Consider the following 11,250-nt stretch of genomic DNA (forward strand, 5'->3'; position numbering starts at 1 on the left):
GTGCATTCGGAAAGTATTCAGACACCTTGACTTTTTCCACTTTTTTTTACGTTACAGTCTTATGCTAAAACTTCTGAAATTGTTATTTTATAAAACAATTTCACATAAAAAAATGGATTCCTGACCATGGCCAGCTTTAAGAAGAGTCTTGGTGGTTCCAAACTTCTAACAATTAAGAATGATGGAGGCCACTGTGTTCTTGGGGACCTTCAATGGTGCAGAAATGTTGTGATACCCTTTCCCCAGACCTGTGCCTTGACACAAGCTCCTGTCACAGAGCTCTATGGACAATTCCTTCCACCTCATGACTTGGTTTTTACTCTGTCATGCACTGTCAACTGTTTGACCTTTATATAGACCTTTATATAGTGTGTGCTAGAGATGAAATGGTATGAAACGGTATGAAAATGTCATATCCCGATTAGTGACAAATTATCATGGTTATCAGTATTATCGCGGTATTGTTCAAATGTGCTGGAGATGTTCAAAAAGTACTGATACACACAATGAAATCATTTCACCAAGTTTTATATTGAAAAACAACAAACAACTGTCACGCCCTGGCCTTAGTATTTTGTATTTTCTTTATTGTGGTTAGCCCAGTGTGTGACATGGGTGATTATGTGTTTGTCTTGTCTAGGGGTTTTGTAGAATGATAGGGTTGTGTTTAGTATAGTATTCTAGGTAAGTCTATGGTTGCCTAGAGTGGTTCTCAATCAGAGGCAGGTGTTTATCGTTGTCTCTGATTGGGAACCATATTTAGGCAGCCATATTATTTGGGTATTTCGTGGGTGATTGTCTCCTGTCTCTGTGTTTTGCACCAGTTAGGACTGTTTCGGGTTTACACGTTTTTGTAGTTTGTTCATGTATAGTTTTTCTTATTAAAAAAAACATGAACTTCAACCACGCTGCGTTTTGGTCCGCCTCTCTTTCACCAGAAGAAAACCGTAACAACAACAAATAAAGTTGGCAGTACTATGCACTTTTTGTGTGCATAAACATTAAAATAATAGCATTAACATTAAAGATTACACCATGTGGCCATGAGAGGTAAAAGTTTACCTAGTGCAGCTTTTAATGAACACAACCTTAAGTAAGCAAATCAAACGTGCATATAAAAGCAGCACAAGTAAAGCAATGTGCATGTAAGAACAATACAACCATATGTAAACACATCCCATGTGCATGTAAGAACAATACAACCATATGTAAACACATCCCATGTGCATGTAAGAACAATACAACCATATGTAAACACATCCCATGTGCATGTAAGAACAATACAACCATATGTAAACACATCCCATGTGCATGTAAGAACAATACAACCATATGTAAACACATCCCATGTGCATGTAAGAACAACACAACCATATGTAAACAAATCCCATATGCATGTAAGAACAACACAACCATATGTAAACAAATCCCATGTGCATGTAAGAACAATACATATGTAAATAAATCCCATGTAAGAACAATACAACCATATGTAAACCCATGTGCATGTAAGAACAATACAACCATATGTAAACAAACAATAAACAAATCCAATGTGCATGTAACAACCATATGTAAACACATCCAATGTGCATGTAAGAACAATACAACCATATGTAAACACATCCCATGTGCATGTAAGAACAACACAACCATATTGTAAACAAATCCCATATGCATGTAAGAACAACACAACCATATGTAAACAAATCCCATGTGCATGTAAGAACAATACATATGTAAATAAACCATATGTAAGAACAATACAACCATATGTAAACAAATCCAATGTGCATGTAAGAACAATACAACCATATGTAAACACATCCAATGTGCATGTAAGAACAATACAACCATATGTAAATCAATCCAATGTGCATGTAAGAACAATACAACCATATGTAAACAAATCCCATGTGCATGTAAGAACAATACAACCATATGTAAACAAATCCAATGTGCATGTAAGAACAATACAACCATATGTAAACAAATCCAATGTGCAGGTGTTGACATTAAAATAACACAAAATATGTAAACAAATCAAATGAACAGCACTGATTATATGTCCATTCTCTCCTTCATAAAGACATAAGGTGCTGCTGGCCTAACATCCTGTACGGACGCATCTTTGTTCACTTGAAATTGAAATATAAAAATGTCAGCATATTTACTTTGTCCAGTTTAAGTAGTGATCTGCGAGGAGAGACAATGTGCCCGCTGCCACTGAACACTCTCTGATGGCACGCTGGTTGCTGGGATGCACAAAAGCTTCCTGGCAACCCTGGCAAGGTGAGGCAGCTCTGTAGCGTGGCCCCTCCACCACACCAGTGGATCCTCTTCTGCTGGAATGGTTGGCAGAGACAGGTAGACCTTGATCTATTATTTTACTCTGTCTTCTGAGGTGGTCGGAATCTGACCCTCTTCGCCTCTCTGCTGCCTTGTTGAGGTAATCCTTCTCAGCAACCCAGCCAGGCCTTTCCCTTCCAATGTCGCTTTAGGGGTGTTGGTGGTAGAGGTGCTGCTGGTGCTTTGTGGTTTTTCCCTGACTTGTGCAGCTGCCAGCTTCAAGGCTTCCTGGACACAGCTGGCAGTGTCAACCTTTGCAGCCCCAGGCTCATCTAAAAAGCTCCTTTTGAAGCAGGGGTCAATGTAACAAGCCATGTGCATGACTCTCTTTCCTGTATCTGTTGTTAAGATCTTCTCTCATTACCCTTTTCAACTCCTTGGTCAGGGATGGCTCCGTATCCTTTTCCACCAGAACATCACGGGTGATGTGGTCTAGGACAGGCTTGATGGCTGCCAGTGTCACTCGTGTCTCTGAGGCAAGTGCATCTGTAAACTTGCTCAGAGGTTCAAGGAGCTGGCACAGTTGTTCCATTACACTTATGTCGGCATCCTTGGACATCAGATGCCATGTTCCTCTTTCTCCAGCCAGTGTCACACAGACTGGCTGCTGTTGGCTGAGGAAACGCTCAAGCATCTTGTGTGTAGAATCCCACCCACTTACCACATCATGGATCAGAGCTTTCTGTGGCACGTTGAGGGCAGCTTGCCTTTCTCTGTTCTCTCCTTCTCTTCCAGCTCTGTGAGAAGCCTTGGACCAGATGACGGCAGGCCTTGACTGTTGTGTCAACTCTCTGAGACTTTGAGATGGCCAGGTTCAAATTATGGCCGAAGCACCCAAGCCACAGATCTGGGAACTCTTCAAAAGCCTTGATCTTGTTTGTGGTTATACACACCAGGTGTGTCTTGTTGATCCCCCACTCTTCCAGCATATTCTCAAAAAACTCTGATGTTGTGAGCCAAGTGATCTTCTGGGAAGAACTGTGTTTCCAGGAAGTTAGATTCTAGTTACCAGTCTAGGGTGAGGTAATGGATAGTGACGCTGATGTAGGGTTAACCACCTCCGCTTTCATTGGTCCAGAGGTCAGTAGTTGCAGCAAATTATGTGCCTTGAGCAACATTTGTTCAAACATCAGCTTTAACCTGATTGTACAGGTTTGGGATTTCAGTCTTGGAAAATAATGTTTGTGATGGCACTTTGTCGTGAGGCACGGCAACCTTCATCAGCCTCAGAAAGCCAGGCCTCTCAACAATTTGAAATGGCATCATGTCCTTTGCAATGTAATATGAAAGGGCTGCAGTGAGGTCTTGAGCATTTTTTGATGTGGTGCAGAAATCCTGTTGCGACTCTAGGAGCAGTATTTTCATTTTTGGAAAAAAAAACGTTCCCGTTTTAAACGGGATATTATGTCAGGACAAGATGCTAGAATATGAATATAATTGACAGCTTTGGATAGAAAACACTCTAACGTTTCCAAAACTGTAAACATATTGTCTGTGAGTGTAACAGAACTGATGTTGCAGGTGAAAGCCTGAGAAAAGTCCAATCCGGATGTTTGCCTGCTGCACGCCCACTCTGTAAACAAGAGAATAGCAAATGTATATTATTGTTATTATTATTATTCACACAAAATCTTGTGTATTGCATTTGAGTACATGCAATGACCCCATGCACAACTTACATAAATACAAATGAGTCTTAAGAAGACAGTGATAGTAATTGCAATGAGCCCAACAATTGACATAAATACAGGAGTCTTGTATATAGGAGTCTATAGTGTTTCTCCTGTTGGAACAGTTTTACAACCAAGTCGGCGTCTGACAGATTTTAAATGAACAAAATATGTTGGTTGGGTGACTAAACTACATAACGTGTTAATGTGTGCAATGGGTGAATAGTATGCAGACACACAATGTAACAAGTTCGCTGAGAATTGGGAAGCAAGTATGGGGAGTGAGTGTTAAATAAACTAAACGAACACACAAACAACACACCGACATGAGAGTCAACACTTGAGGAAAGAACCAAGGGGAGTGACAGATATAAGGAAGATAATCAAGGAGGTGATGGATTCCAGGTGAGTGTCATGAGGCACTGGTGCACTTGACGATGGTGACAGGTGTGCGGGATAATCAGCAGCCTGACGACCTAGAGGCCGGAGAGGGAGTATACGTGACACACGACGCATACAGCAGCAGAACAACATGTAGTGTTTTTACAACAGTAGGTTACACTGAATGCTTCAGTTGACATTATTGACAAGCTATTAGCAAGTTAGACAGACAAACATGACATTTACCCCCATTTCGAAGTCCCCACAACATGCATTGAGCTAAAAGTTAACTTACCTTGCATTCACTATAAAGTAGTGGGTGGTGGTCACGAAGATGACTCAAGAGATTTGAAGTGTTTTTTTCACCCCTTTCACAGTGTTTTTTTTTTGTTGCATAATCTGAGAACAGGGTGACCATCTTTGATTAAGTTTCCCTCAGCACTCTTGAAAAACCAAAAATATGACCATACTTCAGATTTGGTCCTCTTAGAAGACATTTAGCTTGTCCGGGAGCAAGACATCGATGTCCGCAACATGGCTGGTTTTCCCTTTGTAGTCCGTGATTGTCTGTAGACCCTGTCACACTGTCTGAGCTGTTGAATTGCGTCTCCACTTTGTCTCTGTACTGACGTTTTGCCTGTTTGATTGCATAAAGGAGGACATAACTGCACTGTTTGTATTCTACCATATTCCCAATCACCTTGGTTAAATGTGGTGCTTCCTGCTTTCAGTTTTATGTGAATACTGCAATCTATCCACAGTTTGTGGTTAGGGTAGGTTTTAATAGCCACAGTGGTAACAACATCCCCTACACACTTCCTGATGAACTCAGTCACCATGTCAGTGTATGCATCAATGTTATTCTCAGAGGCAACCCGGAACATATCCCAGTCCGCATAATCAAAACATGCTTGAAGCATGGATTCTGATTGGTCAGATCAGCTTTGAATAGACCTTTTTAAAATTTATTTAAATTTTACTAGGCAAGTCAGTTAAGAACAAATTCTTATTTTCAATGACGGCCTGGGAACAGTGGGTTAGCTGCCCGTTCAAGGGCAGAATGACAGATTTTGTACCTTGTCAGCTCGGGGATTTGAACTTGCAACCTTTCGGTTACTAGTCCAATGCTCTAACCACTAGGTTACCCTGCCACCCCAACCTTAGCAAGGGGACTTCCTGTTTGAGTTTCTTTCTATAGGAAGGGAGGAGCAGAATGGAGTCGTGATCTGATTTACTGAAGGGAGGGCGGGGGAAGGCCTTGTAGCCATCCCGGAAGGGAGAGTATACATGGCTATGACTATAATCAAAGATATGGTCTGCATTTGATTGGTGAACCAAAGGACTTGAGTTTCTGTACGTTTTCCCAATCAGACCGTGATCAGTTAATCATGAAACATACACCTCCGCCTTTCTTCTTCACGGAGTGTTCTTTATTCCTGTTTGTGCGATGTACTGAGAACCCAGTTGGCTGTATGGGCGGGGACAGTATATACAGAGAGAGCCATGATTCTGTGAAACAGTATATGTTACAGTCCCTGTCCCTGATGTCTCTCTGGAAGGAGATTCTCGTCCTGAGCTTGTCTACTTTATTCTTCTTGGCCATGGGCATTCTGCAGTGCCCGGCCAGTTGGAAGCTTCTCGAACTGAGGGTGTAGAGGGTTCGCCAACGACAGCCAGTGCCTTCCTTTTGGTTGTCTTGTGGAACAGACTGCTCAACTATGCCTGAGTTCGACCAATTACTTTGCTGGTCGTGTTTACTATCCTGGTTAGTTTGCTTTTGCTCCTCACTCTTTAATCACCATACCAGACTGTCATATTAAATGTGAGGATACTCTCCACCAGACTGCTTTACATCCTCTCCAGAACATCCTGGCTGACCCTGAAAGAGGTTTGCTTTAAAAAAAAAATACAGTCTACATTCTCTGTAAAGCTCAGCTTGTCATCAATTTGTGGCCCTAGGTATTTAAAACAACCAATCATTTCCACTGTTTGGTCCTTCAGGTAGAGTGGTTGGGACATTGGCAGGTTGTTGCCATTGATGATCTGCTCATTTGTCTTGTCCATATTGACGTGAAGGGCACTTGACCAGCACCATTCTTGAAGGTTGTTGGCCTGTTTAAAATAGCTGTCCCCATCTGACTTAGCATCTTTAAAAAAAAGCCATGACATTCTGTACTGTCACCTAATCAAACATTCTATCTCAAATCTAATATGGTGGAGTATAGAGCCAAATAAAAATAAATAGCTTCACTGTCCAAATATAAACTCAGCAAAAAAATAAATGTCCTCTCACTGTCAACTGCGTTTATTTTCACAAACTTAACATGTGTAAATAAGACTCAACAACTGAGACATAAACTTAACAGGTTCCACAGACATGTGACTAACACATTCATGGAATAATGTGTTCCTGAACAGAGGGGGGTCAAAATCAAAAGTAACAATCAGTATCTGGTGTGACCACCAGCTGCATTAAGTACTGCAGTGCATCTCCTCCTCATGGACTGCACAAGATTTGCTAGTTCTTTCTGTGAGATGTTATCCACTCTTCCACCAAGGCACCTGCAAGTTCCCGGACATTTCTGGGGGGAATGGCCTTAGCCCTCACCCTCCGATTCAACAGGTCCCAGACGTGCTCAATGGGATTGAGATCCGGGCTCTTGGCAGAACATTGACATTCCTGTTTTGCAGGAAATCACACACAGAAAGAGCAGTATGGCTGGTGGCATTGTCATGCTGGAGGGTCATGTCAGGACGAGCCTGCAGGAAGGGTACCACATGAGGGAGGAGGATGTCTTCCCTGTAACGCACAGCGTTGAGATTGCCTGCAATGACAACAAGCTCAGTCCGACGATGCTGTGACACATCGCCCCAGACCATGACGGACCCTCCACCTCCCTCCAAATCGATCCCGCTCCAGAGTACTGTCCTCGGTGTAACGCTCATTCCTTCGACAATAAACGCAAATCCGACCATCACCCCTGGTGAGACAAAACCGCAACACGTCAGTGAAGAGCACTTTTTGCCAGTCCTGTCTGGTCCTGAGACCGTGGGTTTGTGCCCATAGGCAACGTTGTTGCTGGTGATGTCTGGTGAGGACCTGCCTTACTACAGGCCTACAAGCCCTCAGTCCAGCCTCTCTCAGTTTATTGAGGACAGGCTGAGCACTGATGGAGGGATTATGCGTTCCTGGTGTGACTCGGGCAGTTGTTGTTGCCATTCTGTACCTGTCCTGCAGGTGTGATGTTCAGATGTACCGATCCTGTGCAGGTGTTGTTACACGTGGTCTGCCACTAATGCGGACTAATGAGGACGATCAGCTGTCCATCCTGTCTCCCTGTAACGCTGTCTTAGGCGTCTCACCGTGAGACATGCCCCCCTGCAACCCCGGTTTCTGTAACAACAACACAGCTACCTGCTCTCCCTGCCCCCCTGGGACATTCTCTGATGGGGTCAAAGCTAACAAAATAGCCCTTTCTGCTTTCCCAATGGGCGTTGGTTTTTATTTAGGTTTGATTTCCAAAATGTTGATCTCTTTCTCTCCCTCTCCTCTCCCCATTCTCTCTCTCTCCCAGTGTGTGAGTCATGTCTGGCAGGTACTGAGCCTGCTGTAGGTTATCAGTTTAAGTGGTGGTATGTTGTACCAGCCAACATGAAGATGTCCTGCATCAACGTGAGAAGCTCCAAGTGTGACGGTATTAACGGTGGGTTGGTGCAGCTGCACTCGCTGAGGTCTAGAGGGCACTGTTGCTCTTTACTGTTGTTGACATGTTCCTCTTAGGCTATGGGGTAAGAGGAACAACCCTCCTGGAAAGCTGCTGATATGCAGGCTTTAACTGCAGGATAAGAATAAAGAGACACTATCTCTCCAGATGGAGGGTTGGGTACCTCTGCCTTCAGCAAAATGCATAGGTGGGCCATGAGACACATTTGAGTTAGTCAGGGAAGACCCTGTTGTGTGTGTGTGTGTGTGTATCTGTTCTGATATGTATGTATCTCCCTCAGGTTGGGAGGTAGTGGGGAATCATATCTGCAGTGGCGCACGGGGCTCTGATAATGACTACCTCATCCTCAACCTCCACGTACCTGGCTTCAAGTGAGTCTGTTAACCTCAATCTGTCTGTCACTGTCTCTCGCTCTCTTCCCCTCTCCTTCTTGCTCTCTCTTAATTTGTGTGTGTGTCGATCCTCAGGCCTCAGTAACAAGTGGTGTAGGGACAGAGTTTAACCATATCATCTTTGAGTTTGACATGGTGTGTTCAGCTGACTGTGAGCTGTACTTTATGATGGTGAGAACAGCACAAGATAAAGAAAAACCCACACTCACTGCAAACTACACAGTAGCATATACACAAGTGTGTGGGCATTTCTATTCCTTTAATATGACTTTTGTAATTGGCAACTGGAAAATAGTTGGACATGTGTAAACTACTTTTGAATGTGTAAAGGAAATGACATCACTGTGTGTAGGATATAAACAGGAAGAGAACAACGGTGGTGGAGTTGTGGGAGGGCAGTAAGGTCAGACAGTCATACACATACATCGTGACCAAGAACACCTCTGTATCGCAGGCACACGCTCACACACATTGATTAACAATATTTTCAACCTACAATTACATTGTGATCCTGAATTGAGCTTCAATTTCTCAAGATAGGAGGGCTGTGTGTACAGATAATGTGACTGACCTATCCAGCGCCGACTCTCAGAGAGAGACAGGGGAATCAGCCAATGTGGTGGAGAGTTTCATCTGTCAATCAACCATCATCCCCTCCAGTGGGCGGGGCTTCCGCACATCACTATCCTCCCAGTCCACCAGCTCAGCAGACACGTTCTTGGGTGAGTACACACAACAACACACTTTCCTTGTAACCTGATACCAGTCTTTGTCACTGGTATAGAATATGTGTTGTTTGATTGATTAATGGACAGGGTTGGGGAGTAACGGATTACATGAAAACTAATCCGCTACGTTACCAGCAAAAATATTGTAATCAGATTACATATACTTTTGAAAATCTAGATTACTTCTTGGATTAATTTTCAATTCAGAAAGGATGTTTGCGAGAAATTGTTTGAGGACACCTTTCTGTTTTCTCAATGACATTCTAATCAGCATCGAAAAAAAGTGTTGCAAGTTTAAGTAGGTTCTACCTGAGCGAGTCTGACCACAAGTCAGAGACCACTGATGACACAGCAAATGTGTTTGATGGATCGCGGAAAAAGAGCAGGAATAGGCTTTTGTAGGCTACAGTTCAAGCTATGTCTTCCAATGGTGCGACTGCTGTCGGCATCCAAAGATGATCCAACTTGAATAAACGCTTAGCGGTAAGGATGACAGCAGTGGTGTCGTCTACAGGCAATACCTTATCACTTATTATTGACATCTACATAGCGCATTGATGTGAATCACATTGCTACTCTCTCATTTACTTATTTGCACCTTACGGATTGTGGTTGTTGTGGATGGCTGTTCACAAATGTATATATTTATTATCATTTTTTACATTTTTATTTAACCTTTTATTAAAATAGGCAAGTCAGTTAAAATTCTTACTTAGAATGATGGCCTTCACCGGCCAAACCCGGACGACACTGGACCAATTGTGCACCACCCTATGGGACTCCCAATCACGGCCGGTTGTGATACAGCTTGGATTCAAACCAGGGTGTCTGTAGTGACGCCTCTAGCACTGAGAGGTGCACCACTCGGGAGCCCTAACCCAATAATGGTTGAATTGAAGAAGTTTAAGCTGCCTATCAATCATTATTTTTGCAATCAATGGACAGCCGGTGAAAAATGCCCTCTTGCAACAGCTGCATGGTGCGGATCTCAGCCTATGAAATACAAATGTGAGGGAGTTCCTACGTTCTAAACTTCTCCACGGTATTGTGCTCCAAACTGTCAAAAACTAGTTTCATTTAAGAAGACCACGAGTGGGGCTTTTATTGCTCAATCTAATTATTGCTGGAAAAGGCCTGACAGACACATGCTCAAACTCGTGCACTTTTGATAGTCTTAAAAGGGGCAATCTTAATTTGTATTTATTTATAAATAAATGAGTGATATACAGCACCAGTCAAACGTTTTAGAACACCTACTCATTCAAGGGTTTTTCTTTATTTTACTGTTTTCTACATTGTAGAATAATAGTGAAGACATCAAAACTATGAAATAACACATATGGAACCATGTAGTAACAAAAACAGTGTTACACAAATCAAAATATATTTGAGATTCTTCAAATTGCCACCCTTTGCCTTGATGACAGCTTTGGACACTCTTGGCATTCTCTCAACCAGCATCATGAGATAGTCACCTGCATTTTAATTAACAGGTGTGCCTTGTTAAAGTTCATTTGTGGTATTTCTTTCCTTAATGTGTTTGAGCCAATCAGTTGTGTTTTTGACAAGGTAGGGATGGTATACAGAAGATAGCCCTGTTTGGTAAAAGACCAAGACCATATTATGGCAAGAAAAGCTCAAATAATTAAAGAGAAACAACAGTCCATCATTACTTTAAGACATGAAGGTCAGTCAACTTCGGAAAAGTGCAGTCGCATATCCATCGTGCGCTATGATGAAACTGGCTCTAATGAGGACCTCCACAGGAATGGAAGACCCAGAGTTACCTCTGCTGCAGAGGATAAGTTCATTAGAGTTACCAGCCACAGAATTTGCAGCCCAAATAAATGCTTCAGAGTTCAAGTAACAGACACATCTCAACATCAACTGTTCAGACTGTGTGAATCAGGCCTTCGTGGTTGAATTGCTGCAAAGAAACCACTACTAAAGGACACCAATAATAAGAAGAGACTTGCTTGGGCTAAGAAACACACGCAATGGACAT

General features: G+C 42.6%; 1 pseudogene; it reads left to right on the forward strand.

The window, feature by feature from the left end:
* The first annotated feature begins 7,750 nt into the window (after positions 1-7,750).
* Positions 7,751-9,234, forward strand: LOC112255160 (annotated as a pseudogene).
* The last annotated feature ends 2,016 nt before the right edge of the window (positions 9,235-11,250 follow it).

Source organism: Oncorhynchus tshawytscha, linkage group LG19 (genome assembly GCF_018296145.1).
Source record: "Oncorhynchus tshawytscha isolate Ot180627B linkage group LG19, Otsh_v2.0, whole genome shotgun sequence".
NCBI classification, from domain to species: domain Eukaryota; kingdom Metazoa; phylum Chordata; class Actinopteri; order Salmoniformes; family Salmonidae; genus Oncorhynchus; species Oncorhynchus tshawytscha.